Raw genomic sequence first — 17,244 nt, 5'->3', positions numbered from 1 at the left:
ACTAAATATAGTCAGCATAAAACCCCTAATTAAACAATGTCAGAAGTTGTGGTAAAGCATTCTTTTTAAAATTTTATTTTTATAAAATTGTTTTGATTTTCTGTTCAGCAAACATAAACCTTTTTTTTTATTTGGTATTTGTGAAATGAAGTCTTGGGTTCCAACTATATACCAGTTGCTGAGATAGCCCTTTTGCATTAATGGGACTTCTGTTAACAAACATGCCAGCTGCAAGCATTAATTTCACCTGTTTTCTTCCTGGAGGTATATTATAGGTCATTCCTTCTCTGCTTGAAAGGGTGGGGTGGGGAGCAGGGCAGGAAGGAAATTAAGCTGCAGCACAGGCAAACAGAGATGGTTGGGCAGCTCATGTTTTGGGTGTCCTGCTACCATACGGAATCTGCAGCTTTAAGTCAGGTATCCAAGCTTCTTATCAACTCAATGCTGGGATTTGGATGAATCCAGCCGCAAATAAAATTACAGAATCACAGAAGTGTCTAGGTTTGAAAAGACCTTGAAGATCACCCAGTCCAACCATTAACCTAACACTTACAGTTCCCAACTACACCAGATCCCTCAGCCCTATGTCAACCCGATCCTTAAACACCTCCAGGGATGGGGACTCCACCACCTCCCTGGGCAGCACATTCCAATGCCTGCCTTTTACTACCTTTTTAGTCAGCAATTTAGAGATGCCCAGGAAAAAGCTATAAGATTAGGCCAAAGGGAGGGAGTAAGGGAGACTAGTATCACTATTAAGGTATTCATGTAGAATATGGGTATCCATTGAATATTGACATATTTGTACAAATTAGAATGATAATGCGAGAAGAAACAGATTTTAGAGTCAGGCACCTCCTAGAGATGCAGTTCAAGTCCTGGCTCAGAACTGGGCAGAAGATGCAGAATCAAGCTTTTATCACTCTCACAAGTAGCTAGACTACTTTCTTTTATTTAACTCACAATTTGGGGAACACAATTTTTCTAGACTATATGGCATGTTAGCTGAGATGAAGTATATATGCATTTAGCCCTGCAACTGCTACAGTTTGCATGAGAACCAGACTGAGAAAGAGAAGGGTTCAAAAGCTTTTTGGTGAAAGAAAAAAGCCTCTGGCTGTGCCAGGACCATCTAGTAATATGTGAAACAAGAGAGTTCTGAATGCTCTATCAGATCTTCCAGTGAAGAATATAATACAGCTACAAAACCAAAGCTTGATGGGAGAACATTATTGTGTAGGAGAGAAGACAGTATCTATAGCAAAGAAATGGTGCAAAGTACATTGGGTAAGTGTTTGGACTGAGCTACTCTGGCAAAGTGAATCTTTGAAATTAGGCTTTGCTGTGTGCACCTTCAGACTGTTCAGCTGAAAGGAGTCATGAAAGCAAGGTATGAGTCAAAGGAGGAACTAATGCCTCTTTCCATACACAAATGGAGAAGATGTTTTTTTTCTTACCAGTGGGAGGAATGGAATACAAGCATGGAGGTAAAAATGTATCTGACTCATGGCAAAAAAGTCATACATCAGTTTGACAGATTCTGTCAAATTTCCTTTGTGAGTATTCAGTACAAATAACGTACAACCTGCCCACAGTCTTTTCCATATCCCAAAAGTGCCCCTGCATGACACATACTGGAACAGTACAAGGACTTTAAAATTATTTTTGGTTATAAAGGTATAACTGTTTTCAGAATAATTATCTTGCAAAATGAAAGTCAAGGTTTTGCTATTGCTGTGAAGGCTCTAATACGTAAGTATGTATTTTTCTCTTTTAAACAGTTCAAGTTCCTAAACATGCATGCATCTAAACCACTTTAGTGAGGTTACATAAATCATGATTGTCAGTGATAGTAATTATTGGTTTTGGAGGGCAGTGACTTTAAAAGAAACCCTTATTTTTTTCAAACATCAAAACTTGAAATATGTGCGTCTTTCCATGCCAATAGCAAGTATGTGAGCACCCTGATTCATTTTCCCCCATACAGTTTGCCTTTTTGTGTTTCACATGTAAAAGCCAGTGAAAACAGGTAACTCAGAATTTTCCACTCACCATGTGTTCCTAGAATTTATGTCTGAATTCCTCATAGAGCAGAAATATGCATCTATATAATAACAGATTCTAGCTGCATTTCCTAATCCAGGTACAAGTCTTTCCATTAATTGTCTTCTGGGTCATCCCTTTCTATAAGTTCCTATCTCTGCTCCAGACAAAACAAAATGAATGCTCCCCCCATCATCAAAAGGATGAAAGATATGGATTTTGAGTATATCTTAGGGCTTACTGGTCTTATATTTTGAACTCAGAGATGTATTGCAACTCAGATGCTATAATAGCACCTGTAAGCACTACTAATAGGTTACCATTGGGTACTTCTTCTGCAGCAAATGTGTAGATCCTCATTACTTTCATGTAGGTCCATTTGCAAGCTGAGACCAGTTGGATGTGTTGTCCCCCATTTCAGTTTTTAAATTACTTGTATCAGGGTTGCATTACTCAGAGATTATAGTGTCTTTTGGGAGGTGGAGGTGTTTTTTTCATGCAGATGATAAACGGTATGGTAATTGTGGGCTCAGGCAACAGCTGGAACATGTGGCGTGGCAGTCAACAGGATGAAGCTGCTGAGGAGGGAATGTAACTAAACAAACCTGATAGATTTAACTGAGTAAGGAAGTGTTTAACTTCCAGATGTTTAAACTCTAATCCCTCTGATGAAAAGTCTTATCCTTCTGTGTTTGGAATGGAAGGGTAAGCAACGTGCTGTGCTTGCCTGGTTGCTCATGTGCCACTGCAACACGCCCAAGGTACAGCCCTCCACTACCATACGTGGTGGGGGGAGAGCAGTGGTTATGCTATCATTTCTTTCTGATGGGGTACTAGACATTTTTTCTTAGGTGGGTGCCTAGTGGATGCCAGAGCTATGTCTTCTGTGTTTTAAATTAAAAAATGTTCATACTAGGTATCACTGAGGTATACTTGAAAATATCTGTAATGAATCCACAAATCCTTGGGCCCATTTCATCATTAAAATGTGTCTCTGCAAGCTAGTTAAGGCCTCTCTAGCAGCAAACAGCCAGGCAGAAAGCTTTCCTCTGTCCAGGGAGGAATTCCCCCAGCATGGAAAATCCCTACATGTGGTAGAGGGCTGCTTCTGCCAAAATTAAGAGATTGGTGCAAAAAGTGTTGGCATGGGAAACATCCCAGGGTGGTTAGGGTAGGCAATGTTCTCTCATCTAGCATGAGCTGGGTAGTGGCATATTAGGACTTTGTTCCTGTATTAGCACTAAACCAGAACTGGAGGCAGATCTGATTATAGATGCTTCTACCACACCTGGTGTTCTTGCTGTAGGCACGAGCTTCCTTCTTGATGCCTCCTGTGAGGACCTCTCCTCTTCCCACCGGCCTCTGCTTCCCCATGGTCCTGACCATGGTCTCCTGTCTTGGAGGAAGGGAGGCAGCATGATGATCTGGCACTAGGTGATGGTTCTTTTTAGTCTTTTCTTGGGTCTCCAGCCAACCTCCCGTAACCTCTCCAACTGCAGCTTGTCTTTTGCTTATCTGGTGACAGGTAAGTATTGTCACTGCTTCTTTGTGTGATTGATTGTCCAAAGATCTCTCCCATATTTATTCTTCAAAATGGCCTGAAGGTGCCTTACTCCTTTGTAGAGAGCGATTCTCTTTTACTGCTTGTGCAGCTGTTGTCCCTTTGCCAAGTAGAGCATGCTACGCCATGGTGGAACAGTTGTGGTTTCCAACCTGCCATTCTTCTGGATTTTGTCTGGCTTTTCAGAGGACATAATGGAATGGCCCAAAAAATCCAAGTGGGGATTTCCTCCTGTTCCCTCTTCAGTGGCCCCACCAGCAGCAAGATCACTGAGACTTTAGGTAAGCTCAGAGGCTACAAAGGGTTTAGCTCTAATTTCAGCCTGCATTTTCTGTTCTGCCTAAGGCCTGTGGTGGCTGTTTTCTTATTTTGAAGGGGTTCTGGCAATATATTGCTGCACTCTCAATATACATATGCAATATCTGTATTTGATTTGCGCTATTTCTTTGCCAATAAAGGGCAGTACTGCCACATATCATTTTTATGCTCTTTGGGATTTTGACAGATCTGAATGCAAAATACATCATGCACATCAGCAAATGTAGTGCAGAGACTTTCCAGTTCATGTTAGCAGTGAGGAAAGAAGTGAAAGTCTTCTTGTCTCTGTACTTTCACTTCCACAATATTTAAAGGCTCACACTTCATTGTGCCTCAGAACTCTTTCTTTCCCTTCTCCAAGAAAAGTAAGTACCAAATGAAGATGACATACAGACTATTATCTTAGCAGGTAAATTCATCTACCCTCAATATGAGTGAATATATAATTTGCATAATTTCTTATTAAAATCACACTAATTGATAGCAAAATTACTGAAAAGAAACAAGGTTCTAGTTGTTTCTTGACTGCATTAATAAAAAAATAGATATTAAAATGGGAAGATATTGAAAAAGTCCAAATAAGATAGAAATCATACTTTTCATAATAACAGTAGCAGTAGTAAATGATGAGATTTAATGGACCCAAGATTTTTTGGATCCCAGACAAAACCCCAAAGCCACCTGTGCTCCAAAACATGTTTTCTTGCTACAGAACCTATGCTGCAGATAATTTTGGAAATGTCCTCCACATTATCATTTTATAAATTATGTAGAATTTCCTTACACTAAATATACTAATTATACTAAATACACTAATTATACTAGATCTTGGGAGAATAACTGGTCAGTGTGTACACAAAGTTATTTCCGACTACTACAGTTTCACATTTTATTTTGGCATGAATGCAGTAGGGCAGAAAGGCACAAAGCTTGGCAGTATTAGCTACCCTAATTCTATGACAATAAAAGGTTTTATACTGAGATAATGTGGTCTGAAGGCTTGAGGACTGGCTCTTCAACAGAGAGTCAGTCCCTAAAGATAGACAGGATGATTTCAGGAAAGGGGTGATTGCTCAAAGTTGTCTTGAGTGATTTTATAATGCACCGTTGTGAACAAAGCAGTGACATTGCACACGTCATATTAGCAGGGCATTGTCCCCAGAACTGTGCAGCCATCCCATCCACAAGATAGGTGCCACATTAAGTAATTTCTTCATTTTACTTAACAAATAGAAAGCCACAGCAATCCTCACCTGTCATGAATTAACCTTCTTGATTAGCATGTAAGAGAGGCATGTGAACTGGAGCCCAGCTTTGTGTCAGGTTGAGGAATTCAGTGTGCCATAAACCCCCAGAATTGTGATCCTTGTGGGACTGGGCTCCAACCAGTCAAACATCCCATCAATCAGGAGGACCCCTGCGCAGTATGGCATTAACTTTTACAATTCAGACTAGTGTGGGACTCTGCTATACTCAATCCATCAGTCAAGTCTGTCTGCACAGTTCCTCCACAGGGGATACATCAACCTTTATAATGCTGGTCATTGACAAGCTGAGTTGTGATCAATCAATCAGTCACCTATCATGCTGCACAACGGCTGCAGGATAACACAAGCTGGAGTGCCCATCAATTAAAAAAAAAAAAAAAAAAGTAAAATAATCTTTAAAAAAAATAAATCCACCTATTCTTTACATGTCACCCGCAATGACATCCTCCCCCACTTTTCTGTCAATTATTTTGCTTTCTTTTTTTCTTTCACAAACTCGGTTCCAATGAATGTTTTTAATTATGTTTGGGTTTTTTTTATTAAGTTGTGTGTGTGTGTGTGATTACCTAATCATTTGGCACAAAGAACTGTCTCTGATCAGGCCCAGGCCTAGAATAACAGAAACATGGCAGGTCAGGATGGCAGAAGGTGGATTGGCAGAGCAAGTGTTTACATCATCTCTGGCTCTAGCTCAGTTTATCAGTAGACTTGGCCCTATTTACTGTTTCTTTATAACTAATGGTGAAGTAGATCCTATAAAACAAGAATGATTTACAGGATAGTAATTGTTTGGAAAAGCTAGTAGTGAATGAAACTAAATTAAAGAGAGAGAGACTGCGATAATACATACGGTGTGCCTGATGTGTGGGCAAAGGATGTGGTAGTACTTCGGCAATCATATACCTGCTAATTTCCGCACACCTCCACCACCCAGTTTTGACAGAAATGAGTAGATTATAATTTTATATATATATAAAAATTTTGTGTGTGTATATATATATATAAAATACAATTTTTGCTGTTTGTGTCTTGCTTCTCTGTCATTTGTATCAGTGAGGGGTTTTTTGGGCAACACTTTGGTATCTGGGAAAATACTGTAATTATACTGTGAAGCAATCTCAGTTTTTAACAGTTCTTAAGTTCTTTGTAAAATTACAGGAAAAATAGTATCTCCTGATTCCCCCAGGCTTTTGTAACAATGCAGTAGTCTGTTTGATAGTGTATGCAGTTTTAACTTCTCTTTTCTATTGATGTGGCACCAGTTTGCCAGTATTCTGGGCAGGTATACATTTTGGATTAGCTTTAGAAAAATTAGTAACATAAAATTCAATGCAAGTAAACCTGTTCCTCTGCAGTTCAACAAATGTTAGGAATGGTGGGTAGCATGAGGGACAGGCTCAGTTGAGCAACGGTAACATTCAAGTTATGGGATTTATGCTGAGGAGAGCAGCTGGAATAGCATAGCTTCTTGGTTCAGATGTGCTACTTTCTAGGGCATGGGCCACAGTGCTGTTAGTAGCTGTGATTTTAAAACATTTAGGAGGAAGGTTTCTTTAGTAGTACACAGTGGAGCCAATACACTGTTAGCTGACTGCAGCTAGGAAAATTAAGTGCCTGCAGATTTGGTGAAACAAAGGGATTCAGAAAGACCAAACCTTGCTGCTTACCCCTCATCCCATAGTAATGGGAGTTAGGCAGCTATCTGGAAGAAGAGATGCTCTGGGGCACTGGTCCCTTATTGTCTGTATCAGGTCTAGAGCAAGCTGGGACACATTCCTGGCCTGAATTCAAAGTTTTCCTTTCTATTGCTGTCTCCACCATTGTGTGCCTGGTGACCTTGGCCAAGCAACTCCCTTTCTCCTGCTACCATTTCTCCTTGGAGATAGCAATACTCCTCTCTGCTATGCCCAGCTCTGAGATCTGCTAGTGAAAGGTAGTAGACAAGAACTGGGCGGATATCACTGCAAATCTTAGAGAGACATTATTTGTAGTAAGTTTTACAGCAGTTGCAGCTTCTGTGCAAGACTGTGATTGCTTCATTGTTTCTATGGGAGGAAATTCCCTGTCCTCCTTCCTTGTTGGAAACACTGAAAACTTCCATGTTTTCAGAAGAGATGATAGAGTAGGAAATAGTTTGTGAGCCCAGCCCTACAAATACTTAAATATTGGTGAGGAAATTTTGGTAATTTATAAGCCTGCATCTTACTTGGCAGGGGTGGAAAGCTCTGAAATCTCTGTGCCAGGGAAGCAAGTAGTGCTAATGAGAAAAGGCAGGCAGATTTGTGTGAGGCCTGGGGCATCCTAAAGGACACCGTGGATTTCCAGATTTCAGCATGATAAGGAAAGGGAATCACTGCTCAGATAGGCCACGAGGAGGCAACTAAATTAGAGGAAAAGAATTAAACCTTACCTTATCCACTGAAAGCTTTCTGTATAGAACACAGGCCCCTGTGTCAGCATGGGAAGAAGTCCAGAAAAAAAAGTTGTACTGCATTCACTAGCTCTTTTTCCCTTCTCTGCATCCTGCCAAAAATGCTATTTTGCTTTAATTTTGTTTTTATGTTGTTTTTCATGATGCTAAAGCATTGCTTGAACACAGATGTAAAACATCAGTACAGTACTGTAAGGCGTGGACCACACAGACATGCAGTTCCTTTCAAAATGCAAACCAGAGGAAACAGTCTGCCTTTAAAATTAAACTTCCTCATTAATTTCATTAAAAATGTGTGCAGCTTCTAGGGAATGACAGAGGGTGACTTAAAACATGGCATTATCCCTTCAAAACTGGCAGGCAGTGAATGTGCTCTGGAAGGAAAAAAAAAAAGGTCATCTGAAAGAAAGTTTGGGAAAGGGAAGCGGATCTCCTGCAGTGGTTGCCATTTTTCTACTCCTGTCTGCTTTGCTGTACTCTGCAGACACACAATAATAACCCCAGTGGGTCTGGGGATCAAATGACGTGTTGCTGAAGGATTAGGAGCAATTCTATCCCCCTGGCATGGGTTTAGGAATTTTCATTAAAATGACCTTGGGTGTGGTGAGAAAGGAATTTGGGCTGCATGGATGGAGAGCTAAACATCCTACCTGGGGAACAACAAAAGGGCCTCTGCAAGACTCACCTCCCAGGGCCCCAGCGGGGCTGTCATGCCTTTTCCCTCTCAGTGCAGTTGTTCGTGGATTAGCTTGGAGATATGTGGAGGGTCAGAACTAAAAGGCATCTTTCCAGGTGATGGAGGGGGGAGGTGGGAAGATGGAGGGAAGGAACAGGCAAGAGGGCTTGTTTCCTGGAATTGCTTAAAAATGAATACTTAGAAATACATATGTGTTTGGTAGAGAGTGGAATTGTGTTTAATTAACAAGGGAGCATTGTGCTTAAGTGCTGCAGCAGTAGAAAAGGGAAAATTATTGCTAGATTGCGCAACCCTGTCTTGTTCATCTACACAGGCAGCCCTTACACAGTTTGAGTTTCTTGTGTATGCGCTTGCTCGAGCAAAAATTTTCAGTCCTGGTCTAGGAGCCCTGGTGAATGTTTGAATACAGTTTGACTGTATGTATTCAAGCGGGCAGCATCTTGCACCTTACAGTAACGCTTTTCAGTTCATACTGGTTAAACCCAGTTGTTTGAAGAAGCAATTAATTCATAACTGTAATGCAGTTATCTATGTCTAAGTATGCCACAACATCTTCAGTTGGTAGCAACATTCCGGAACAAATGGCTTTATCAGAATAAAAAGAAAGCACGATATTGTTAGCAACAGAGCAAAGGCATTAAAGCAAGCAGAATGTAAATACACACACTTAAGTTTATAGGGTGTGTGGTTGAATGGTTCCATGCTTGTATACACAGTCTTGAGAAATTTCATCACCTCCTGGTGAAATGTCCTTCCTTACCTTGCATTCAGGGTAAATGAAAAGAAATGGTGAGATCAGGTGTCATTCTTTTAGAGCCAAGCTGTTGCCTTTGTCCTTGAATTTCACTTCTGTGTCACTGTTCTCATTTGAGCATCCTGCAGTCTGCATCTCAGGCTGTTAAACCCACCAGGCAAACTCTTCAATGCACAAGATGGTGACTGAGAGGATTTTCTCAAAATACTGATGGAAATTATGAAAGAAGGAAAGTGTTGAAACTCACCGACCATGTAGTGGTCTGTTGAGTTTGTCTTCTCCCAATCAGAGCAGCCAAGTAGTGACCACATAACACTATAGCAGACATTCCAGATATTCTTGGTGACAACAGTCATTCTGGAGCACTTGAGCGTAACAAAAGGTGTTAAGAAGGAAGCACTGAAAAAGGTGTATTAGCTGTAGTTCACTTTTGTTGTCTGGTTTGAGAGGTTTGTTTTGAGCTGGAACTGGAAGTGACTTTAAAGATTCAAACTCTTTCTGGAAGATGTCAGTGAACTCTTGGTGTCCAAAGATTATGATGGTCAACACCTGACAATTAGGTGAACCTGAGCTATGTCATAAGTGTATCAGTGCCCAGCTGTGTCCCCTACTGATCCTCACCGGACTTCACAGCCTGACCCCAGACTTGACCCGTAAGCTTACCTTTTTTGCATGGTCACTGGGCTGTAGGTGGATCTTCTCACTGTCACCACCCTGGCCCTGCTTGGCTCCTGGCTTGTCTAGTCCCACTCCTGCTGATCCTAGAGAGTTAATGCAGGGAAGGAGCAGGATCCTAGGCAGTTAGCTTTGATGGGGTTCCTGGGCCCCTAGACACAGTCCCAGGTGAGGCTGGTCAGTGCAGTTAAGGCCTATTGGTGCCCTCAGGATGGGGGACCTAAAGATTTCTGACTTCTTCAGGAGAGTGAGGCTGGATGTGTGTCAATTAGGTCAGCACTTCTCACAAAGAAGCCAGTGCTGACCATTGCAGAGCTGCTCTGTTGGGAAAACAGCTATCTCCTCTTTGCTAATGTCTTAAGAGAGAAAAGTCATTAAATTGGCTTGTGCTGTCCTGTCAATGGAATTGAGAGAACTAGGAGAGAACTGTGGGCCAACAGTTTTCTGAGACAGAAGGAAACTATTATTTTGGGGCATGAGTGCAATATTGTTGAACCTAAGGACCGTTATTAGCCCGTTAGTCCTCCCTCCTTTGATGGTCTTCCTCTAGAGAAGATCAGTTTGGGCTTGGCCTGACCAAGCACTGTCTTCTGGGAGAAAATGCAGCCCAGGGATGGACTTCTCTGGACCAGAGGAAAGGCTGAGCATTTTGCAGCAGGTACTGTGTGGCTGACCACCCAGAGTTTGTAAACCAGAAGCTGATTGAGTGCGAAGCCCTGTCATGTCCCCAGAGGGTGCCCTGGGTGGGATTGCCATCATAGCAACAACAGATTATCTGTTCCAGGCCTCCCCTTCCTGAGCCTGCAGAAACACAATCCATTACTTCAGACTGAAAGAGTTTATTTCAGCCTGATTACATTACAAGAAGATCCTGGAGTGAGTTCATGCATGAGCAGCAGAAACCTGTCATGTTTAAGAAACTGTCAGTATGTCTGGCCTGTTCCCCTTAGCTCAGTACCTGGAGGCAGAAAGCACCGTGGTTAATGGGAGGAGGCCTGGAAATATTAATCAAATCTGTAATCTCTTACAAAGCCATGTGTAGGCACTGCTGCTGAAGACTGTTATTCTAGACACCTTATCTTGACTCTGTCTTATGTGGCTCTGGAAGGAAGAGATGAACATAAACGTGAAAAGCTCAGTAACTGCTTTCATGAAAATAGGCTAAGAGTGATTTTCCTCTTGCAGAAGACCCCTGCATGGCTTTTACTTAAGTCTTTGGAGGTTGTTCTTCAACAGATCAGTGTGGTCCAGATTTGTAGAGCTGATTTAGTAGGACCTGTTTTACATTTTCTTCATCCTGTACCCACAGTAATTTGTTACAAGTTAAGGAGGGAAGTTTTCTTGTTCTGCATGGCAGATCTCTGCCTCCCTCCCCTTTCATTCTAGGGAGACTTCTTGGTGTCTTGGAAACCTGAATCTTTCCTTCCAGAAACAGACCTAAGGTGCCTGAAAGCAGAGGGAGCAACTTTGTGCTGGGGCTGCCTGTTGTTTCTGCTTCATGAAGGTGAAAGACAATCAGAAACTGAAATATCTGTCATTCCCACTGAGGGAGGAAGAGCAGAGTGTGATACTGTATAGTGCCAATCAGTCAGTCATTATTGCTTAAAGTTTTGCTTGAGGTATGCAAGTTGTTATACTTATTTTCATTTGAAGGAAGGGTGATTTGAAGCAGAGCGGTTAATCTCTCAAGTCATATTAGCATTGGCCAAAATGTTCAATAGAGTTTGTTTGCTCACTGTCACTATGCATAGCTAAAAGCATTGCCATGCACTACTTCTGCCTGCCTATTATAGTATATCTTGGGTGGCCTGTCCAACCCATTGATAAGGCCCAGTGGTGACGCTGCTGTGACAATTGCCAGGAAAGGGGTCGCTAGCTGAGCTGTGAGTCTTAAGCCTCTAGCAATATGCCCAGCCTAGGTTTTCCTAAGATGACACATGTCTTCACTTTGGCCAGGGAGTACAGCAGAGGTGGCCAACTAAGCAGTTTGCCAATCCATAATTTTCTAGTCACAAGGAGACCCAGTTCCTCTCGTACCATTTCACTGGTCCCAGAGAGACTGATTTCCCTTGCCTTTAGACCAAACCAGGTGACAGTTTTGGTGGCTATTAGGTTGTTTTTGTTTTCTCAGATCTTCATTTTTAGATGCATTACTCTTCTGTCAAACACAACTGCGTTGTGTTCTTGCAGATTTCTCTCAGAAGGAATGGAAGAGGACGTCCATTAAATATTTACTGCATGGGAAACGTATAAATGCCAGTGAGGGAGAGTATTTAATTCTTGTGGAGGGGTTTTTGCAAAAGGTACAGCACTATTTGACAGGATTTTAGTAGTTTTTGTTGATATGAGAATGTCCTGAATCTCAAAAAATTATCTGCTAGACATGAAGGGGACGTTCTGGCTATTGAGACCTGTGCATCTTTTTTCCCCTCTGGTTCAGCCCATGTGAAGACAACACTAGAAATCTTCTCAGTCAGGATTTAGAAACTGAACCGGACAGAGCACTGAAAGGGTCTTAAACGGAACAGCCAAGATTTTGCAAGAGGATATGGGAGAGGTTACACAGATCTGGGCATCTTTTCCATCTTGAATTCTGACTTTCATGTTGTACTAATGCATGGAAATGAGGGCTATATTTGAAATCTTGACCACCTTTTTTTTTTTTTTTTTTCACTTTTGTCCATGTCTGTGATATTTCATCACAGAATCAGTGCAGTCTCTGACTGACATTTATTCCTTTGGAACATGTGCAATGTAGCTATCGGGTTTAAAAAACAAAAAGAAGAACTTTATTAAAGCAACTTGACCAGAAGAGTAAGAAAAAAAAAAAAAAGAAAGAAAAAAAAAGTCATGAATTGGACCTTCAGTTGTTGCAGAGGTCTGTTGTCCCTGGAATACCTTTGCAGTGTGTGCTAAATGGTCACTCAAAGTCAGCATGAAAAAATGATTTCCGAAGATGTTGGACAAATAAGGAGACTCATTCTGAGCAGGGACTAAATTGGTTTGGAACATATGCTTACACTGAGCAGCCAAAGTACATAATCAGGTTTAGCAAAACAAAGCCTGATACCAAACTTGCCAGGAAAAATTGTTTTGTCATTTTGAAATCTGCTTGGTTTTTAAGCAGACCTTCCCAGAACAGAAAACAATGTGTTTCATGCCCCACTTCATCTGCCATTGCTGTATTTTTCCTCTGAAGATTTGCAAGGAAGGGGAAGAATATATAATCCCTTTGTTAAGATACTTAAATTAAAAACTTGCTCGTGTTGAACTGCCCTTTCAATTGGGATTAAGATTTGTTACCCAAGTCTATATACCCTGTAAAACAAGGACTAATCCAGACATTAATCACAGGAAATATTCTGGACCTTTTAAAAATAAACCATGACATTCTATGAAGAATATATAATTGAGAATATCCTGGACAGGTTGAAAATTAGCCCAGTTGATCGGTTACATAATGATCAGCTGGGTAAGCCAAGGGGAAAGAAAAGAGCACATGGGGCAAACAATGCAGCAGCTTTGTGCTATTGTCTGCCTTTTCCTGTCCTCGAGTTCAGCTCGGTACAAACATTGTCATTCCAAAACAAATTATATTAACAGGAGGTGTCTGTACCCCTGCTCAACCTCACTTCCCTGGTCTCCATTTTTTCCAACCACAGTTTGTATTTTTTCCCCCTACTCCCTTTGCCATTTCCAGCCAGTGTTTCCCAGCCCTGATCTGTTGCTTAGAGCAACTTCTGCAGCACTTGGGTTGTGACTGATCCCTTTCTTCAGGCAGTATCTGTCAATGTCCCCCCTCCCTGCCAAAGGTCAGTTACTCATGTCAAGGTCAAACCGTGGACAGTCATTCTGTGTCTGCCCAAGTTAATCCAAACCAAACATACCATGTATAAGTAGCTTATCTCCCAAAATAAATAGATGATGATTAGCATAAGCCACCGCACCCACTCCTTTTCCATTCCTCTCTGAAAAGTCCCTCCACCTGAGTAAATCAGGATGTTTTGTCTGACCCATTCTTATTATGTTGAAAAGAAAGCAAGCACGCTCTGGCTCCAAGTAGGATTGCATTTACTACCTGGCTTTCTCAGACCAAGCCAGTCTCCATGATGCAGAGATCTCGAAAGAGGTGCATGCAAACATGCTGGTAAAGGAGATGAGATTATGCCAGGAATTCCTCAAAAACTGTCATCTGCAGCAGACCTACCGCTACCTCTGAGTCCATTATCAGTTACGCTGATGATGCACTGGTAGTGTAAGCGGGCATCATTCCTCAGGCACAAAAGTCCCATCACTGTTTTTTCAAAGACAGCAAGCTAAAGCAGACCTTTTGATGTGCAAGAACACCGAGGTACTTGGATGTACAGTACAGATGTGAGTCACAGGCATATTAAAATTCCGTATTTTGACTGTGGGGCTTTCACTGGGGACTGGCCCCACACAAGCTTGCTGCTTGGCTGGCTGAGCCTTTGTGCTGTGGCACTATGGGACTCGGTAGTGAAAACTGAGTGACCCTCCCTGGTGCCACAGAAAATGTAGGGTAGCAATCCTGAGGGGAGAGAGAGAGATAAGGGTAAATGCTGATGCTGTCAGGAGGGTAAGTGAAGACGTGTGATGTAGAAGCAAGAGTGTGAACAGGCAAAGGTAAAGGAAAGGATGGGTCTGAAGTGCTTTCCCTACCTAAAGTGTGATTGATGATCAATTGTTTACTTCTCTGGAATCAATTCCTGGTGTAAAAAAAATAAAAATAAAAATTACGTGGACTGTGAAAAATCCCAGCTTTACTCTTAGAGAAGGAAACCACCTGTTGCTGGTTGGTGAAGCTCAGCTGACAATGAATTAGGCAGGTGGGGTTCTGTTGTGCAGGCAGACAAGAAAAAATTTACAAATTGCCTAAACTTTCTTCTCTTGTGGTGAAATACCTTAAGAAAGATAGGAAATAATCCCAATGTTTGTGGTCCATGTTGTAGAGATAACATATATGTAGCACCAATTATTTAATAAATGACTCATAATACAAGCAAATTCTGTTCACTACACAGGGTTTCCTCTCTTATTCTGGCTTGGGTAGCTCCTTTGACACTCTCAGGACATTTGATTTGTTTTGAAAGAGAGTGTCTGTGAGAAGGGAGCTGAGCACCCACACCTTGGCTATGGTTATCATCTGAAGTGTCATTTCTATTTAGGTAATTCCTTCTTTAATCTGGGTTTGTACTTCTATGACTCAATGCCTATGAAACAAAACATGAATATCTTGCTTAAAAAAAAAAAAAATACTCTAGGCTAAGCATAATCTATAGGTTTCATGCAAGAGGTAGAAGATGCAGTATTTTGGGATGGAAACAGGACAGGAAATTAAAGGTTAGGCTCAGGACACACAGGCTCTGCCATGGCCTCCAGCCCAGAGGTTTCCAGAGGGTGAAGTGAGTCACAAGGTAACCATGACCCGTTTCAGCCAAGCCCCCTGTTTGGACAAGGTCTTTGGTGTGTGCCGAAAATGCAACTGCCTTACAATAGAGGTGTTTCTGTTTAAGTTGTGCTCTTGTGCTTAATATCACAGATTTTGGTATAATGAAACTGTTTGCAAGAAGAGAAAGACAGGCAGGTTTTGGATGTGCTTCTAGCCAACAGCAAAAGTGGCCCAAAATGGAGTTTTGAGAGCAGTGTTTGTCCAATCTGGGAAGCTATAGCAGCTCAGGAGCACAGCAGAGGTGACGTGAAACCTTTTAGGGGGGTTGTTTTTGCTTTGCATGATTTCCATCAACATCTACACATTCTTCCTTAGCTTCTGAGGCTCAACCTAGGTGTGCTCAAATGCCCCTGAAACTTGGCAAAAGCTTCTGCAAAGCTGGGGAGAGCTCTTGGGCTGGGGGAAGGGAGGGAAGGAGGCAATGGGCAAGTTTTACCTGGTTTCAAGTTTCAGGATAAAACTTTTGCATAAATAACAGTTTCCAGCTACAAGAGCCCTGTGACAGCATGGCAACCAGGAATCCAAAATATTGGGTTTGTGTGCAAGACAGGAGCTGTCAGGCAGAAGAATGGGATTTTAAGACAGAACTGAAGAATAGGATAATCCACTTGTCACTGTGCAGGATGTGCTTACTGGAAGTCTGTGGGAAACATCTTTTTGTTAATCACCCAGCTTTGGCCACCTTTTTCTCTCATGTTAGGGGAGGGGAGGAAGGCTTTTTGGGCAGTGGAGTGGCCGTTGTTTCCACCACGTTTTTGAGAGAAGGGAGTCATCTGGCATGTCGCTGGCAGCCAGGCCGAGGGCTGCATTTCCCTGGCGTGCAGCTGGCTGCAGCTGTGCGCCAGGAGCCTGAGAACGGGCTGTTCCCCCAAGGTGGTTTAGGAGACGCTCACAAGTGGTGCTGGGCTGCTAGCAGGCTATCTGCCAAATTCAGCTCTGGTGGCAGAGGGTTAACCTTGTAAAGGAATTACATTGATCGTTGGGTGTAGCTAAAACCTGCCCTCGGTTGAAAAGTCATACATTAATTAAGTTGATGGCCTGTTTAGCTTGTAACCTCAACAGCAGAGTCTCAACCTCTCTGTGGTCAAATAGATTTACCTAATGTAATGAAAGGCCGTACCCTTTCCATTTCCTTCTTTCAAAGCCTTCTCACCACAAACTCTTCTGGTAAGGCCACTTATCAGTGACAGCACATTTTTCATTACTAGTGGAGTATGTGTTAAAATGAAGTTTTGAAATACTTTTTCAAATGTCACACAGAACATGCTACCTATTGACTGGTCAGTAATCAATCCATCAATCAACTATCTTTGAAGAATACCAGTGTGGGGTTTTTTTGTGTGTTTCACCCCCACCCCCCACCCTGTGAATTGCATTTGTTTGTGACAACACTCCTTATTCCAAGATAGAAAAAAGGTAGAGAACTGATTTTTTTTTTTTTTTTTTTTTGTCCCAGGCTGAAACATTAATCTTTTAATTAGCTCATTAAAAAAATTAAAAATTTAGTTTTGTAGAGCTCAAGTAATTTTTTTGTTCTGCAATTCTTCCTGAATTAGAAACCATAAAGGTATATATATTCACACACACATATACATATATATATAAATAGAACACATCTATCTTGTAATATAGTTGTGTGCTACTACCGTGAGACACTCTATGATTGTGGAGTCTTTATTTCATATATTCAATGTATGTTATTAAGCAAAGTATGAATTTATCTCATGCACATGTGTTCCAAATGATCCAAATGATCCTGCACAACTCTAATTATGTAGGTTATAATGCTGCTTCAAGTTAATGAGAAAATTTTTACTTTGCATTTGATTTCATACTAGTGTGTGCTGATGTCATTCCATTTACTTATTACATTTTACAATAGAGTTATTGACTAAAGAATCTTGTGTTGGCTTTTTTAAATTTTGTTTGGGTGCTTGATTTTTTGGGGTTGTTTTTTCTTTGTGGGTTTTTTTGTGTGATTGATTCAAGGATCTGCTCAGTGGCTGAGATTGCTGAAGTTTTCTGTA

The sequence above is a fragment of the Athene noctua genome, chromosome 4 (assembly GCF_965140245.1).
Source record: "Athene noctua chromosome 4, bAthNoc1.hap1.1, whole genome shotgun sequence".
NCBI lineage: Eukaryota > Metazoa > Chordata > Aves > Strigiformes > Strigidae > Athene > Athene noctua.
This window is presented reverse-complemented; position numbering follows the sequence as displayed.